This window comes from Leucopleurus acutus (assembly GCF_964270905.1).
Source record: "Leucopleurus acutus genome assembly, chromosome: 1".
Taxonomy (NCBI): Eukaryota; Metazoa; Chordata; class Mammalia; order Artiodactyla; family Delphinidae; genus Leucopleurus; species Leucopleurus acutus.
The window spans coordinates 73,759,912-73,779,016 of NC_139142.1; positions in this window are offsets into that span (position 1 = coordinate 73,759,912).

Here is a 19,105-nt window from a genome sequence, read left to right on the forward strand (position 1 = left end):
TAAGTTGTATGAGTTCTTTATATATTTTGGATGTCAACTGCTTATCAGATATATGATTTGCATATATTTTCTCCCGTTCCGTAGGTTGCCTTTTCATTTTGTTGATGGTTTCCTTTGCTGCGCAGAAGCTTTTTAGCATGATGTAGTCCCACTTGTTTATTTTTGTTTTGTTGCCTTTGCTTTTGCTGTCAGATCCAAAAACAATCATTGTCAAGACTGCTGTTAAGGAGCTTACAGCCTATGTTTTCTTCTAGGAGTTTTAAGGTTTCAGGTCTTCCATTCAAGTCTTTAATCCATTTTGAGTTAATTTTGTGTATAGTGTAAGATGGGGTCTAGTTTCATTCTTTTGCATGTAGCTGTTCAGTTTTTGCAACACCATTTATTGAAGAGACTGTTCTTTCCCAATTGCATATTCTTAGATCCTCTGTAGTAAATTAATTGACCATACATGTGTGGGTTTATTTCTAGGCTCTCTATTTTGTCCCATTGATCTATGTGTTTGTTTTTATGCCAATATGATATTGTTTTGCTTACTATAGTTTTGTAATATAGTTTGAAATCATGGACAGAAATAACATTTAACCAACTATCTGGGCACTTCATGACTCAGTCAGGTTTACACATAAAATTAACCATCATGCTATACGTAAAAATACTCATAATCATTGACTCAGAAATCTATTTCTTGGAATTTATTCTGACAAAATCTTTCAAAAAAAGAAAAGAAGCCATATATATATATATATATATATATATATATATGTTTACAGAGACATTATTTATAAGTTCAAAAAACTGCAAACAAGGGGTTAGAGAGTGATTGTTAATGGAAGGGGGTTTCTTTTTGAGGTGATGAAAATGTAGGTAGTGGTGATGGTTACACAACTCTGAATATACTAAAAACGACTGAATTGTACACTGTAAAAAGGTGAATTTTATGGTATATGAGTTGTCTCAATAAAAGTGTTATAAAACTATAAGCAATCTAAATATCAAACAAGTAAATTTTCATATATTATCACAGAAATAGCAAATAGCTCCATTTATTGAGTGCTTACTATATGCGAGGCATTATTCTGAACACTTTACATGTATAAATTCAGTGGTTTTTCAAAGTGTGGTATGGTACTTGATCTAGTAGCATCTGGAATGCAGATTCAGGCACCCCACCCTGTCCTACTGAATCAGAATTTCTGAGGCCAAGGCCTAAGATGCTTTATTTTAATAAGCCTTCCGTGTATTCTGCAACATGGTCAAGTTTGAGTGTCTCTGTTTTAACTTGTTTAATTCTCATAGTAAACCCATAAGATGGGCAATATTGTTTTCTCCATTTTATAGATAGTAGTGGAACATCTGCCATCGTAAAAATGATAAAATCTAAGATTGCAGAAATATGGAGTTCTAATGGCTAGAACATAAGATTATGTACATATTGTATGTACCCACAGCAGCCCTATATATATACCATATATGTACTTTTGTATGTATGTATATAATAGAAACACACACACACCTTGGAAAGAAGCTGAGAATTGAAAATAGTTAATGTGATTTGGTAGGAGATCTTGGGTGTTATTTCTGTACTTGCATAGTTTCAACAAAGTTTTGTTTGTGTTTCAGGAGCAGCCCTGCTGAATCAAAAAGTACTTTCATAGAAGAGCCACTGATACTACTACATATAAAATAGATAACAACAAGGACTTACTGTATAGCACAAGGAATTATACTCAATATTTTGTATTAACCTATAAGGGAAAAGAATTTGAAAAAGAGTATAGATAGATAGATAGATAGATAGATATCTGAATCACTGTGCTGTATGCCTGAAACTAACATGACATTGTAAATCAATTATACTTCAATTAAGAAATGCACATTAGAGGAAATTCCCTGGTGGCACAGTGGTTAAGAATCTGCCTGCTAATGCAGGGGACACGGGTTCGAACTCTGGCTCAGGAAGATCCCACATGCCGCGGAGCAACTGAGCCCATGTGCCACAACTACTGAGCCTGCACTCTAGAGCCTGCGAGCCACAACTACTGAGCCAACGTGCTGCAACTACTGAATCCTGCACACCTAGAGCCCATGCTCTGCAACAGGATAAGCCACCGCAATGAGAAGCCCGTGCACTGCAACAAAGAGTAGCCCCCGCTTGCCGCAACTAGAGAAAGCCCACGCACAGCAATGAAGACCCAACACAGCCAAAAAATAAAGAATGAAAAAAAGAAAACAAATTATTTTTTCTAAATGCACGTTAGAAAGAATCATCAGAGGATCTCATCCATTCCGTCAACATTTTTGTTAGTTATATATATTGTGGTATTGCTGAATGTTTAATCAGAGCCAGCTAGGCCTTTAAAAACTTGAATTTCCACATTTGAAAATGGGAAAAATATAATTTTGCTACTCAGTTTTGAGAATCTACTGAAGCAAAGTATGTGTAAGTACATTATAAATCATTGTGGACTTCACAAGTTAATGATTTTTTTTTATTTTAAGTTTTTAAAAATATATTTTACTTTATTTTTATTTTTGGCCGTGTTGGGTCTTTGTTGCTGCGCGTGGGCTTTCTCTAGTTGTGGTGATCGGGGGCTACTCTTTGTTGCAGTGTGTAGTCTTCTCATTGTGGTGGCTTCCCTTTTTGTGGAGCATGGGCTCTAGGCACGTGAGCTTCAGTAGTTGCAGCACGCAGGCTCAGTAGTTGTGGCACGTGGGCCCTAGAGCCCGCGGGCGTCAGTAGTTGTGGCACGTGGGCTCAGTAGTTGCAGAGTGCAGGCTCAGTAGTTGTGGCGCATGGGCTTAGTTGCTCCGTGGCACATGGGATCTTCCTGGACCAGGGATCAAACCCGTATCCCTTTCATTGGCAGGTGGATTCTTAAACACTGCACCACCAGGGAAGTCCCTAATGCTATTTTTAAGTGATTCCTGGATATATTGCTGACAATTTCTCTATTAATAGTGGAATAGTTAAAAAAAAAAAAGAAGAGTCACTGAGCAGTGCCTGGAGGGGCAGGCAGCAAAAGTCCCAATAACTTTAAAGAGGTGGGAAAGCCCAGCCTGAGGTGAGGGTACTGTTAGGAGACCAGTCATATCTGGAGATGGGAGGTTGTGAAGGGCTAAGTTGGGACAATCTGGGGCCAGTTTATGAAGTGTCTTTAAGTGCCAGTCAGGAATTCAGACTTTGTCTCTGAGACAACATGGAGCCCCGGAAGTTTCTATGAATGACAGATATGTTAGAAGTGGTACTTTAGAAAATTGAGTCTGCCAGTCATTTGGTGAGATGAGCAGATGGAAGACTAGTTAAAGTGCTATTGCAGTTATCCAGGCATGAGAAGGGGCCTTGCCTCATGACGTTAAAGAGAGAATGGGGAAGAAGGGAGGAGGCGGGACCTTTTGAAGGTGGAATCTACAGGTGAATAGAAGTGTGGTTGGCTGCCTTTCTCCTGAGGCCCCTCCCCTTTCTCATGTCTAATTCTCAGCTTCTCTGGGTAGTTCCCTTCGTTCCCTACCTGTGACCACAAATCTAGAATCTCCTCTGCAAATGAAACAGAAATGAATCCGAAAATGAATAAATCCGAATGAATGATGAATCCGAAAACTCAATGTCACTTTTCCCAAGAATGACTGGTTATACCACCAATTCTATAAAATCAGATAATATAACCACCCCCCCACCCCAACCCTGCCACACACACACACACCAGCACCTTAAAACACATTAATGGCTGCTCGGTGCCTGTAGGTTAAAATTCACACTCCCTTAATTTGGTTCATGAGGTCCTTTGTGACCAGCCTTCACCTGCCTCCCAGGCTCTTCTGCGGTCGGATCCCCTGATGACTTCCACTCTTTAGCCACACTGAGTTCACCTCAGTTCCTCTCAGGCCTTTGGACAAGCTGGTCTCTCTGCCCAGCTCCTTCTTTTCTTGATCTACTCCAGCTCATCTTCAAGTCTGACCTTAAAAGTCATTTCCCCCAGGGAGCCTTTCCCGATCTCCAGTCCAGATTAGGTGGCCTTGCTTTGTGCTCCAGGATTTCTTCCATCAGAGCACCTGGCACTTCCTCCATCCCAGTACCTGCCACACTATACTGTCACTGCCTGTCCACTTGTCTGCCTCTCCGTAGTAATCTGTGAGCTCCTGAAGTCAGGACTGTGCCTGCCACAAAGTTGGTGCTTGATCAGTGTTGGTGGAATGAACGTTCATTCCTGGGCTATGGTAGGGCACGCTTCCATTAACATTATCATTCTCATTAACATGAGTTGAACAACCAAACTGGAAGAAGCTGGGATCTGGAATTATTAGACAGGGCCCACTGAGATGGGGCAGATCCTGGGGAACATTGTCATTGCAGATGCTGGAGGAAAGTACAGACCAGCCTGGCAGCAGATGAAGGGAGTTAGTCTATTAAAGCAGTCAGAATCAGGAAGGTATTCTAATAAGAGGGCACTGGAACAGGTTTGGAAAGCCAAGCAGGCAAGTGGAAGTAATATTAATAGATACCACTTATTGAGCATCCACTGTTTGTTGGGAGCTGTGCCTATAACTTTTTTTTCCCCATCTTTATTGAGGTATATTTGACAAAAAGTGTATATATTTAAAACGTACAATGTGATGTTTTGATATAGGTATACATTGTGAAATGTTTTCCACAATCAAGCTAACAGGCTAATTAACGTATCTATCACCTAATATAGCTACCTCCACCCTTTTTTTGTGTGTGGGGGGGTCAGAACAATTAAGAACTACTCTCATAGCAAATTTCAAGTACACAATACAGTACTTTTTACTATAGTCACCCTGCTGTATGTTAGATCGCTAGAACTTACATCCTTCATATACAAAACTTTGTACACTTTGAGCAACATTTCCCCCACCTCTCCAGCCACTGGAAACCACCGTTCTACTCTCTGCTTCTAAGAGTTTGTCTTTTTTTAGATTTCACACATAAGTGAAATCATGCAGTATTTGTGTTTCTGTATCTGGTTTATTTCACTTAGCATCACACTCTCCAACTTCATCCATATTGTCACAAATGATAAGATTTCCTTCTTTAAGGGCTAGATAATATTCTTCATCCAGTCATCCATCACTGGACATTTAGGTTGTTTCCATGTCTTGACTATTGTGAAGAATGCTGCAGCGAACATGCAGGTATCTCTTCAAGACAGTGATTTCGTTTCCTTTGGCTATATATACCCAGAAAAGGAATTGCTGGATAATATGGTACTCCTGTTTTTAATTTTCTGAGGAACCTCTCTACTGTATTTCATAATGGCTGTACCAATTTTTTTTTATAACTTCATATACATAATCCTTAAGTCAAGTATATGGGGTGGGTATTACCATCCACATTTTACGGTTAAGACTGTGGTTTAGTGCTGGGATTCAAAAACAGTTCTTCCTGGACCTGTCCTCTTTTCTCTACATGAGTGCTTCTCCAATTTTAATATGCATTAAATCACCTGGCAGGGGTCTTGTTAAAATGCAGATTCTGTTAAAATGCAGAAAGGTAACTCAGGCCTGGGTTGGGGCCTGAGATTCTGCAATCCTCATAAACTCCCACTGATGAGGATATATCAGTCCATGGATCATACTTTGAGTCACAAGACTCTGCGTGATACTTCACTTTTTTTCTCAGAGAGGTTAAGTAACTCACCTAGGTCACACAGCTAGTCCATAAGCCAGGGTTTTTGATCACAGGCCTATTTGATGTCAAAACCTATGCTCTTAGTCATTAAGATATACTGTCTCCCTCTATTCGAAGGAAACAGGGCCCCCCGCTTCCAGTCTGGGGCTTAAGGGAAAAAATCTAATCCCTGAGAAGTAGACAGGCACCAGAGAAACTAAGAGGGTTACCAAGACAGGGCTTCTGGCAGAGGGAATGAAACCAGGGCTCAGTTACCAGACTGTGGCACAGGGTGGGGCCCAAGTCTTAGGAACAAGAGAGAAGCTGCATTTCCAGAGCTACAGCACAGAAGCAAGGGTGACTTGATGATGACACTCCAAAGGTGGGCAATAACTTGTTCTATCCCTCCTGCCTCGAGCCTGAAATGGGGCCAGAGCCTGGGGCAGGACTGATCCTGCCAGTGTGACAAGGTCACATGGGAGAGGAGAGAAAGATCATAGGGGTGGGAGCCACACCACCTTCACACCCTCCTCCCTGGGATCCCTGGCACTGCCCAGAGAGGCTAGGCCTTCCTAGGGCTCACCAGCATCCTTTGGGGCTGCTGACCCCATCCCCTGCACTCTCCCTTTCTACCTTCTCTTCTCTTGATTTCAAGCCCTCCTCCCACCTCAATCCTCTACATACCAGCTCCCTGTTTGAACGACAGGATGGTTCCATATTTCAGGCCCCTCTCCTATTGACCTTGTTCTATCAGGATCCATAGCAATTACCTTAACTTTTTCTTTCTTTTTTCCATCACCTTAAATTTTGCCTTGTTCCCTTTGAATGCCCAGGGTATAGGTATCTGGGAAGTGGCAGAAACCAGGGATGCTTAGTACTGGCTAAGTCTGGGGTCTTCAGTGGGGAGTGGGGGGCCCACAGGAGTAGCACAGAGCAGGGTGAGAATCAGGTGCGGGGTATTTCAGATGCTTCTGGACTTATGCTTCCACAGCAGGAAGCCGGCCATCCATGTTACACCAGCTGTCATCTCAGGAGCTGCATCAGAGTCATCAACTATATTAGGATCTTGGTCAGAACTTTTGATTGACTTCTGGCTAAAGGTCAGCAAAGGACAGGTACAAATGTGACCTAAAGGATAAGTTACAGAGCCCCAAACAGAAAAATGACCAGATAAATTTCTGAGCATGAAAAATGTGACAATTCAGAATTGGCTTTGCAAAATAAATTAGCAGACATCTTTATGTCAGTGTTAGGGTTGTGCAGAGATAGATATAACCTCTGCTGTATTAGGATAATTTCCCATGGCCCCAAAGCCCACCACATACCTGCTGCACTTCTGCCCCCAGGCAGAGTCCCTCTGTCCAAGTGACCCCTCTTCCAAGAGGAGGATGTCCAGGGACAAAGACAAGCTGAGACAAAAGGGGGATGTTTGTTGGCATCCCTTACGTATCCTCCTGAGCCTCTTGGATTCATTTTCGTTTGGGTTCTTTTTTTTTTTTTTTTTTTTTTTGCAGTACGTGGGCCTCTCACTGCTGTGGCCTCTACCATTGCGGAGCACAGGCTCTGGACGCGCAGGCTCCGGACGCGCAGGCTCAGCAGCCATGGCTCACGGGCCCAGCCGCTCTGCGGCATGTGGGATCTTCCCAGACCGGGGCACGAACCCGTGTCCCCTGCATCGGCAGGCGGACTCTCAACCACTGCGCCACCAGGGAAGCCCCATTTGGGTTCTTTTTTAAGAGCTAATTACTGTTTAGCCTCTGGAGACTCTAGTAATCGTCCAAATGCAAGTTACTTGAGGAGGGACCCCTGGTAAACCTCCAAAACTACAAACATTTCATTATTTCATTTTTGTGTATCCCAGTAAAAAAAAAAAAAAATCCCAAGCATGTATTTTATACATACATATAAAAGTGTATCTGGATGGACACTCTCCAACTATTAACCATGGCTGCCTTTGCAGAATGGGACTGTGAATAGTGGAAGAAGCTTTACCTCACTTGCCTTGTAGAAGATATATTGTTTGAATTTTTAAAGTAACAAGCATTACTTTTATAATATGGGAGGAAGGAAAGAAAGAGGAAGGGAAGGAGGAAGAAAGAACGATTTGAGAGAGAGAAGAAAAGTAGAAAGACAAAAAAAGGGGGAGGGAGTGAGGGAGGAAGGAAGGAAGGGGGGAAGGAAGGGAGGGAGGAAGGGCGAGAAAGAGAAAGAAAAAGGAACAGAAAGAGAAGCCTCCTCCACTCTCTCCCTGAATAAGATCCAGGGAATCTCATCTATGTCCCTATCCTGCAGGAGCAATTGGAGCCCTCATAGGAGAGAGAAGGGCAGCTGCTCACCTTCTTTGGTACATTATTCATCATGCATTTATTTTATTTAGATTCATCAGAGTTGAAAGAGCTCAAGATAAAAATATACATAATAACTTCTGGCCATTTAAAATATCAAAACAATGAAAAATATTTAAAGAGACTAGAGGCAAGAGGGAGGGCAAGGGGAAAACAGAAAAAGAACAAGAAAGAAACAGCAGTTTCAAGTAAATAGCAACAAATACCAGTGTGCCTAAAAATCCTGGAGGCTGCTGCTCCCTGTTAAGCATGACAGCCTTGTTCCCTCGAGGCTGGGCCAAAAAGGTCGACATAGAAGCCTTTGTCGCCCTTATTTCCCCCGGATGGACACAGCTTTGGACAGTGGCCATGGATGGCGTTGCTCAAGATCCAGCCCTTTCAGGACCCACCTCCAGCTTACCTTCCGCAGAAACCTTCCCTCATCGCCCTCTCCCCTCACTGCCCTGCCTCTGCATTCCTGCATTTATGGACTCAAATTTTCAGTTATTATACCCATGTTAAGTGTTGCCACTCCAGACCTGTGATCATGTTGGCCGTGTGTTCATTGATCTGAAAACTCTGAGGACAAAGGGGCCTCTGACCTGCCTCTTTACCCCCTCGGAGTCTAGGTGCTGCCTGGTCCACAGAGGGTGTGCAGTGACCTTCCTGTCCCCTTCCCTCCACCTCTCCACGCTCTTCTCCAGTGACAGTGCCAGAAGCCAGGAGGACCCTGGTTAGCAGATGACCATGCAGGCACGTCTGTCTAATTCTAGCCAAGGGCATGGGGGAAGGGACAGAGCCCAGGGCCCTGTGGCCTCTTCTCTGAGAGGACGCAGGGCTAAGAATAGGACGGGAGATTAGGGAGGGATTTGAACTGCATTGTTATCTCACAGGAATGGCGTTCATTTGGGAGTGTCTGTTTTCCAAGCTCTTCCAAGAGCCGCCCCACCTCCTCCCCTGCCCTGTGTCTCTGTAGGGGTGCCCACCACTGTTCTCTCACCAATTCTTTCTCTTCTCTTTCCATCTGCTCTTCTCTGCGAACGCCCATCCATTCCCGTCCCCTCCTCCTGTCCCCCGTTGCTCTCCAGCCCCATCCTAATTCCTCATCCCCTTTCTTCCTAAGTTCCTACCCCTTCACCTATTTTCCCTCCTTCTCTGCCTAGATCTGCTTCCTTCCACCAGTTTCCACAAGTCCTTCCCACTTACCTTTCCCCCTGCTTCTGTCTCCCTCCTGGCCCCTTTGCCCACCACCTCTCCTCACTCCTCACTCTTCAGCTTCACGTGCCAGATTTGTTTTCCAGGCTGGTGGCCTCTGACTCCCCTTTCCTAACACTTTTGGACCAGTGTCTTGTCCACTCCTCCCTCTGTCCTGCTGCTGTGTCCCCTCCCTCAAAGCTGAGCTGGACAAGCACAAGTAGCAGAGATTGAGGTGGGCTGACAGCCTCTACTCCCCTAACTACTAGAAACCATCAGCACTACACACCAGGCAAAGGGATACCTCTGAGGACGAGACCCAGGCCATGCAGGCCATAGGGGACACCTCCCGCAGCCCAGCCAGAGCTATTCTTAGGAACCCAGTACCACAAAAGGGCCTTTTGCTTTGTGTCACACCACCCCCATGGAGCTGCTCTTGGCAGCCGAGGCTGTAATCTCAGAGACAAGGGGCCCAGACGTGGGAGGCTGGGCTGGAAACTGCCCCCTGCCCTGACTTCTCAGAGCATAAAGGCTCTGTTCTTGGGGCAAGGTCATCGCCCACCACAATGCACAGACACCCAGCTACACAGCTCTGCTGCTCTTTCTGCAGTCTTGGTCTGTTCACAGCTGAACCTCAGCTCTGCCGCCTCACCCCTTACTCCTCCGCTGTATCTCCTGGTCCCCACGCACCCTTTCCTGGGTTCTTCCCCACTCCCAGCAAACCAACTCCCCATCTTACTGCCTCCCCATTCTTCCTGCTCAATATGCGTCAGGCTTTTTTTATCTAGTCTGTCCATAGCCCTTTGATAAAGGCTCTTCTTTCCTTGCTGCAGGTGGGGAAGCTAAGACCCCGGCTCCGGTCTCTTGAGACCTTGAGGACTGTGACCAGCTCTCAATCCCTAGTCTGGTCCATGGATCCGAGGTGAGCTGGCAGTCAGGTTGCCTGCTGCCCCTGAAAAGCTCCCCTGTGAGAAAGCAGCAGCCAGCCCCCCGGCTCCTTTGTTCCAAATCAGACCCAGGGAGGTTGCTTAGCGCCCCTGCCCCATGACAGGAAGGACCTGCGTGATGGATGTATGTGTCTCTTTGTGTTCTTAATCAGTTTCTAATATTTGCATAGAACTTTGGGGCATATGTGGCAGAGGACGGGTATCAAAGTCCTGCACTAAAACTCAGGCTTGCAAACCCAGCAATAGGAAGGCTGCCCAGCACTGCAGCGCAGGCAGATCAGAGAAGAACCGGCCTCCACCTTCCATCCTCTTGGAACACCAGCGAGAGCCCTGCTCCAGGAGACCAGCCGTTCTCCCACGGCGGGTTATGGGTTGGGACAGGCAGAGGTACCTGGGTCGTCAAACCAGGAACATCATCTTTCCAGGTGCAATAAACATACTCAGGCATAAGGAAGCAGAAGAAGCAGAACCACGGGTGCTACTCATGTTTCCAGATCACTCTGTAGGGCTACTCTCTGCCCTCCAGCCCTAGGCTAGTACTCATACCATGGAACACAGGAGGCCTCAGTCGGTGAGGGCCACAGGATGACAGCATGGCTGCCCCCGTGCTCTGCTGTGAGCTCCCTGCGTGCATCTCTGGGAATGAGGAGCGAGCCAGCTGAGTCTCCTCCCGTTTGCAAGCCCACTTTATGGAGGCAGTCACCTCAGCCCTCCAAGTATTCCCAAACCACCCCTCCAGCTTCCCGAAAGAGAGAAGGAATAAGAAACTAGAACCAGAAAATGTAAAAGGGACTGGAGAACAAAACAAGGGCATCTTTTATCACCCCCTCTTCACAAGTGCAGGACTGCCCAATTTTTTTTTTTTTTTTTGCGGTACACGGGCCTCTCACTGTTGTGGCCTCTCCCGCTGCAGAGCACAGGCTCCGGACGCGCAGGCTCAGCAGCCACGGCTCACGGGCCCAGCTGCTCCGCGGCATGTGGGATCTTCCCGGACCGGGGCATGAACCCGTGTCCCCTGCATCGGCAGGCGGACTCTCAACCACTGCACCACCAGGGAAGCCCAGGACTGCCCGATTTTTAAAACAAAGCAAATCGTGTTACTCGGCCCTCTTCCCCTTCTAGTTGCTGTCTAATCTCTCAACTCACTGCCAAGCTCCTCAAATGCAGGGGTCACACCCACTGCCTCCACTTCCTGGCCACTCATCCTTTTCTTAATACCTTGCTGCAGCCTGGCTCTGCCCTGTGACTGCGGAAGGTGCTTGTTCCAAGATCACCCGAGTTCCTCCTCTCTGCCACCCTGACATTCAGTCTGTCTTTGGCATCTGACGCTATGGCCACCTGCTCCTCCTGAAGAACTTCTTTTGGCTTTTAGGAAACTGCCCTTTTCTCGTGCTCCTCGGTGCTCTTTGAGTCGCCTTTTCCAGGCTCTCCGATCTCATGGCCATCCCCCGAGGCAGTTGGTCTCATTTACCAGCCCTGCCTGCCAGTCCCATTAATTCCAACTTCCTACAGAGATGCAGACCATCTTCGTCAGATGCCCCACTGTGACCTCCAACTCCCCTGAACCAAACACGTTGTCCTCTTCCTGCCCACCTAAGAGCTTGTTCCCTTTTGCTGCTACCCCCATCCTTGCCAACGTCACACAGTCATGAGTCTGTCTTCCTTATCTCCTGCGTCCAGTCTGTCAGCAAGGCATTTTATTTCTACCTGAGAAATCCTTCCAGCCTTGCCCTTTCCCCTTTGCATCTGCTGGCCCCCGCTGTTCTCCTGACCTTGATCGTTACCCTACCCTCCTCTCCAATCTCCCCGCCTCCAGCCTCTTCTCCCTCAAAGTGCCCAGTAATACCTGTGCTGGGCCCTCGAACTCTGCTGTCATGACATCACAGTGACTGCTCCCAGGTCTACAGAGCTTTAGTCATTCTTCGCTGCCTCTAGGACACTGTCCGTTTTGCTGGTCTGGGACACGTGGCAGGGTGCAGAAAGCACCCTGGAGTAAGACAGAATGGGGCTTGAATCCCAGCACTACACTTCCTGCTTGATTTTTTAAAAAATAAATTTATTCATTTATTTATTTTTGGCTGTGTTGGGTCTTTGTTGCTGTGCGCAGGCTTTCTCTAGTTGTGGCGAGCGGGGGCTACTCTTCTTTGCATTGTGCGGGCTTCTCACTGCGGTGCCTTCTCTTGTTGCAGAGCACGGGCTCTAGGCACACGGGCTTCAGTAGTCATGGCACGCGGGCTCAGTATTTGTGGCTCGCAGGATCTAGAGTACAGGCTCAGTAGTTGTGGCGCATGGGCTTAGTTGGTCCGCAGCATGTGGTATCTTCCCGAACCAGGGCTCGAACCCATGTCCCCTGCATTAGCAGGCAGACTCTTAACCACTGCACCACCAGGGGAGTCCCTCTGCTTTATCTTGAACAAACCTCTTAGCTCTCTGGACCCCATTGCTGAACCATAAAATGCAATTTAATTGATTGGCAGATGTGAGCGTTAGGGAGATGATATGCATCAAACACCGGGCGTGGTGCTTCGCACAGATAGGCACTCCACGTACGAACAGCCCTTTCCCTTCTTCTACAACGTGAGCCCACCTGAAATATCCAGAGCCCAGAGTCTGGCCAGGCGTATGTCCTCTGAGTCCTTACTACCTCACCACGCCATTCCCCTGCCATGCCTTTGGTCATGCTGGGATTCCCACCACCTGGACCACATCCCTGCTCCCAGTGCTTCTCAAAGTCCTACCTTCCCTTCAAGCCCCACCTAGAAACCTTTGTTCCAGCCCACACTGAACAAGAGCTTTCTCTGCCTTGGGGTCGTCCTGGATGTGGACCACACTGTGTAGCCCTGAGCCATCCTCACTTGGTTTCCAGTGTGCTACCTGTGGCTTCCTGATGGGAATGCCTGTGAGTCAGAGGCCATGTGACCTTCCTGTGGCCCCCACAGACCTGGGCAGGCAGCAGGCTCAGCAAGGTGCCTGATTAAGTGACTGACTGGGACCCAGATGGAGGGTGGAAGGAAGAATGAGACAGGCTGGCAGCTGGAAGAGAGGCATTCCTGGCGAGTTCATCAAACACTAATGCTCTGTCTTGAGACTGGCTACAGATACGGCTCTGTCTCTGTACCATAGGTGTTTTGCAGAGATGTATACATACCCATGTATGTGTAAAGTGTGTAGGCACATGTGCTCATGGCCACTCACCTGAATTTATGGTAGGAGTAGAGGTGGGGAGACAGGCGATGGTACCAGGGAGGCTTGCTTAAGAAAAGGGGGTCTCTGACTAAACAAAAATAGAGAACCCCTTCTCCCCTTGGGGAGGGGCAGCCGATTACTCAACCTCTTGGTTCCTCACTGAGCAATTACCAGCCACTCCTATTAAATCCCACGGTCTCTCTACATCCTGGGCTGATCCAGGCTTGGCAGCCAGGATACTGCCCCAGAGATGCCTGTGAACAGAGCAGAGGTCCTCGGGTGGCGGAGCTGGGGACCTGGGCTGGGTCCCCAGCTAGAGCCCAACACAGAGAGAGCAGTGTGCAGGGCTCCAGGTCTAACACCGAAGTGCCCAGGTGACTCCAGGTTGCTGGTTTTCAGTTTTCCCGATTATTTCATAGCACAATACCCTGGCCATTCTCCTTCCGGAGGTTCCTAGGCCCTCTACATGCTAAGTCTGGCCCAAGCCCAGGGATGAACTGCTGAAGGAACCTCGGTCAGTCCCCTCGCTGAGGACCTCAGTTTTCTCTGCACCCCTCCACACCCCAGCTCCCATTCCCTAGGGCCAGCCCAGCTCCATTAGGCAGCTCCACCCAGGATCACTAAGAGCTTCAGGCCTGGACACACACACAAAATCTAACCGATGGTTGGTTCTAATGGTCAAGCAGCTTCCACCTCAGGGCATCTGGTCCCGTCAGGTGTCCTTGGCCAGTGTCACCATTTAGCCTGGGTGACTCCTGGTGGGACTCAGCACAGTGGCCTGTCAGTCATGCAGTGGTGTCTCTCCCGGCCTCAGAGCTGGGCTGTGGGCCTGGACTGGGCCTAGGACAGCCTGAGGACTGCCTCTTGATCATGCTGCTCCCAAGGGCGGCCACAATCTGGGCAAAAGAGACCATGGGCCTGCTGGATCTCTGACCTACCTTGGCCCAGACCATCCCCTGAACCAAGTGGACTTAGTGGGACTGAGGGAGATGTGGGGCACAGAACCTATGGCAGGGAAACCACCTTACCTGCCTGCAGTCAGGTCTGTGTTCCTAATGCCCAAAGCTGCCATTTAATATGTCTAGGGACATACAGTGTGTTGGAACTGTGTTGGAACCTTTATCTGTGCAAACTCTAAAGGCCTTAATTGCCCATGACTATCCCCGTGTTACAGATGATGACACTGATTCAGAGAGGTTCCATGACTGACATCGACCACACAGCTGGGAAATGGAGGGGCTGCGTTTCAAAGTGGACCTCTGTGACCGACTCCAAAGCTTGCCAGGTTGCCCCTCGAATGCTCTCTGAGGCCTCCAGCCTAGATCCAGACAAGTCACACCCCCCCAAGCCTCTCTTTTAGTGAGCTGTGCCCCTCTAAACACTCCCTGAAGGCAAGATCTACCTTCCCCAGCACCCCAAACTAAACTGGGCCAGCCCCATCCCCCCAGGCCCCTCTGTCCAGCTGTCCACTGTCTATCGGAAAGCGGAGACTGGACAAGGGAGTGGGGGCAGAGCGCAGGGGGTCAAAGATTTGGAAGCCAGCAGGAAGACAAAAGAATGACAAGAAGGAACAGCTGTTTCTAAAGGGAAACCTGAGACAGGCACAAAGCTCAGGCCCTAAGCCCAGGCTCGTGTGGAGCCAGGGTAGGGATCCCCCCAAGGTCAGGGACTCTGGGGGCAGGCAGATAGGAGTGCTGGGCCCACTCCAGGGTAGGTCCCCTCTCCCATGTGCACAAACAACCCGTGCCTCCTTCCTCTTCCTGGGCCAAGACCCCTGCCTCTTTCTACCCCTCTCCTGCTCCCATCCCTTTGGGTTTGGGGACTCCTTTCTGATTTCCCTCTTTTCATGCTGAGGTCTCCTCTGACTTGTCCTAGTGCACCCCTCCTCCTCCCATTCCTGGTAGTAATTTTAGCAACTTTTCCTCTGAACTCCCGCTGGCATGTTCACAGCAAATGGCCCCTGTTTGGGCCTGACACTTGATCAGGGTGGTGACAGAGCCCAGACAAAGCAGTCACAATGCTGGGGAGGGGAGAGCAGGGGAGACAGATTACCTTCCTTCCACTCCAGGCCTTATTTGGTCTACCTTGGTGAAGCGGCCCTCCCTCAGGCCCCTCTTTATTTATAGCATTTCGCTCTGCTCTCCTTTGTCTTGTCTGCTATCACTCCAGTACACTCTGCACTCTCCCCACACACCCGCCACACAAGGGGCCCCTGGCCCCTCGCTCCTCCCACCACGAACGGGTATGTGAGCAAAGGCACTGGCTCTAAGCTCAGGCCTGGATTTCACTTCTACAAACAGTTGAAGAGAGCTGTCTGGAGGAAGGATCTTTGTATTGGTCACTGTTAGATGCTTATTGACTAGAACAATGTCTGGCGCATCACTGTTCCACAAATACTCATTGAATGAAGGAATCAGCAAAGCTGCTCAGTCTTCAAACAGTAGCGAGCTGAAGGAAGAGAATCAGGATGGAGTCAGGAGTAGGTGCCGGAGGGCTGGAGAAACAGTGGGCATCTTTAGGACCTCAGACCCTCCAGTCTGTCTCCAAATTGGGGCACTGGAGCAGAGAGCCTAGAGGCAGACAGGCGAGTACTATTCTGAAGTGGGGTGTGGAGAATAGTAACACCATAATACCTCAAACACAACGGGAGGGAAACTAAGTACAATTGATTTACTATTACTGACTGTAGAAAAGGCTTTCCAGTTCCACGCCACAGAGGCTGGCCCGTGATGAAGATCCTGCCTTTGAAATGGCTCAGCTATCTCCCAAACACTCTTTGTGCATCTCAACTGCCTGCATCCATGTCTGAGCCCTGGGAAACCAGGGAGGGGCCGCAGCTTTAGCTTGGAAAGATGGAGGGGTGGATGAAAAGAGATTTTGCCCTTCATCACCAGTCCTGAGGTCCCTACCAGTGGACCTAATCGCTCAGCACCTGGCAGGGCCTGGTCGGGAACCCCCAGAATTTGATCTGCTGAGCAGGGCCTGTGGGAACTACCCAGCAGCTGCATACCTTGACACTGCGGAGCTGCGGCTGCATTGGACGCGCAGCCCCTGCGGTTCATGGTCCGCCCCCCACTTGCCTGCTCCCTGCCCCTAACGCTGCTCAGCGCCCTCACACTGTCTTGGTTATCCAGCAGCCCTCACCGAGGTCCCCACTTGGATTGGCCCTACCCTGCTGCACCGCCCCCCCCCTTTCAAAGTGTACCTGTGCTGCACCCCACCCCCCAGCCTGCGGCTCTCCTTCCAAGCAGACTAATCAGATGGAGTGACCCACGTGCTCTGAAGAGCTGTGATTGGGAAGGAGGGGGAATTTCAAACCAAACCACGCAGTGGTTGCCTGGACACGGAGCCAGCGAAGCTTGCACACCCAGTTGCCGGAGGAGTGGCATCGGCTACGTTCTGTGCTCACAGGCTGAGCCCCAGCTCCCTTTCCTCCCCTCCTCTGTGGCTTCTCCTCAGGCCCCCAGGGAGGTGGGAGATCTTTCCTGTCCCTCTGCCCAACTTGCCAGAATACCAGTCTCACCAGAGCTGGAGAGATATCACCCCACAGAACACAAGAGGGGTGTGGGCAGGCACCGCTGTCTTGGTTAGGCATCTCCTTCCAGATCAGGGCAGCTGTATTATCTATGGCCCTGGGCTAGGGCATTATGTACCTGTGGGCAGAGCTAGGAAAACGGGCAAAAGGCTCCAAACTAGGACCATCAGGCAGCCGGGTCCTGCCCTCCGCGCACAGTGGGTCCTCGAATTCTTGGACTCCCAGCCCTCCTTCCCAGGCCTCCCTCCACAGGCTGGGCTCCATCTCCATCTGCTGAGCTCCTCTCCACCGCCCTTGAATCTTGCTGCCCTGACTGGCTGCGTGACCTTAAAGAAGGCATTTCCTCTCTCCATAAAGTGAAGGACTTGGACCCATCACTAAGACCTGTCTGGCTCTGAGGCTTGGTGACCTCAACACATTGCCCAGCCATCCAAAGAAATCAGTGCCCGAGCCAGAGTCCCCATCTCTAAGCTCCCTGGTCGTCGTTCTTGCCATTTGGCTGGGAAACCTCCTTCTAGCTGCCCCCATCTAGCCCCTACCCTGGGCCCAACTCTGCCCTACCCCTCTGCTGCTGACACTCAGCCCCGTCCTATCTCACAGTTGGATGCAGGACCCAGGCCAAGGAGTAGGAAGGACACTGTGCAAGAGGAACCAGGCTGCTCCTGGGGGCAGGGGCCCTGAGGGCAGCAGTGTCAGGGGCCAGGAGAGCACGGAGTCGGGGGAGACGGGGAGCAGAGGGCCAGGGCCCTGCCTGCCTGAGGTCATGGTGGTCGTGGTCAGTTCCCTCTCCTGCCAGCTGTGGAATGTGAGGCCTGGTCTGGGAGATATTTTGGCTGTACTTGGAGCCATCCCCGCCCCCTGGAATCAGACCCTGCTCACTCCATGCCATAACAATGACAACCACTTCCAATTGTTTCCTAGCTGGAGGTGGCGGGGAGGGGAGCACGGTTTGGGAAGGGGGGGGAGCCTGGGGGAAATGCTTCTAGTGACAACAGTCCTTTCTAAATCTGGCTGGGGACTGGGTGCAGGTGGGGGTGGGGGGCGCCCTGCTGCCCCATATATACAGCCCCTGACCAGGTCACTTCCACAGCTCTCTCCTGCACTCTGTCTTCTTTCCTTGCTGTTCTCAGGTAAGAGCGTAGAGCTGGGGGCCTTTCTCTGGGAAAAGGGGCCCCAGGTTTCGAAAGGAGCTCCCTAGGAACAGCAAGCTGTATGAAGGGCTTCATGCAGAGTGCCAGGTCCGGTCACTGAGCACACATGGGAAGGTCTAAACATGCATGTATGTGCCAGGGGAGTGGGGGGCTCATGTGTTACAGGGGGAGGTGCGTGTATCTGAGCATGTGGGACCGGAATGCACAAGAGGGGTGTGTGTGTGTGTGTGTGCACACGTGTGTGGTGTCTGAATGCATGGTGAGGGAGGCTATGTACCTCACTGCCTAAGACACAAAAATATCAACTGGGAGACATGTTTATGATCAGGCCCGAGGACAGGTAGGTCCATCTGTGGGGAGGGGCAAGAGGATGGCGGAGGACGATTGTTTAGGAAGTGTGCGCATAAATGCTAGGCTTGCGATGTGTAACTACCCACGTCCATGCACGTGGAGGGGCTCGTGTGCACAACTAGGAGTCGAGCCCACTGCCGTGTGTGTGCCCCCTGCAGAAGTTGTCCCCAGGCACAGGCACGTGGTGTGGCTATTCCTGTCTTCGTACCCTTGACACTGTACTTGTGCTGTATACATACTGAATGTGCACGTCTGTTGTGGAGAGCGTTCAGCTGTACCATGGGTCTGTCTACAAGAAGAGACCCACAGCGGCTCCTCTCTGACAGTGTTCACCACAACTGACGATAAAACGGGGACAGGAAGGATGAGAACTGGCTTTGGAGTCCTGAGACTGGGGTTCAAGTCCTGGCTCCACCACTTATTGTTACGTGTTCTTGGACAAGCAAGCCGGTTAACCTAGATTTCCTCCTCTGTAGAATGGGGTGAGGACTGAGTAGGAGCACGTGCATAAAGGTGCTCTGTAGGCTGTAAAGCCCCAAAATGTGACCACTGGTTGTCCATCAGGTGGCTCAAAAAGGCAAGCTTCACTAGATGGGGGTAGGCAAGGGTGGGGTCATCTGCCAGGAGTGAGGAGTGAGGGGCTCATTGAGTTGACATCAGGAACCTGGGCGGGGAAAGCAAGAGAGAGGACAGGACCAGAGAAGCCACCACCACCGCCCACCCACGTTCATGCCTGAGACGGAGGGAAGATGAAGGGCGGGGCCAGGGCGAGGCAGGGAAGTAGTCCTCAC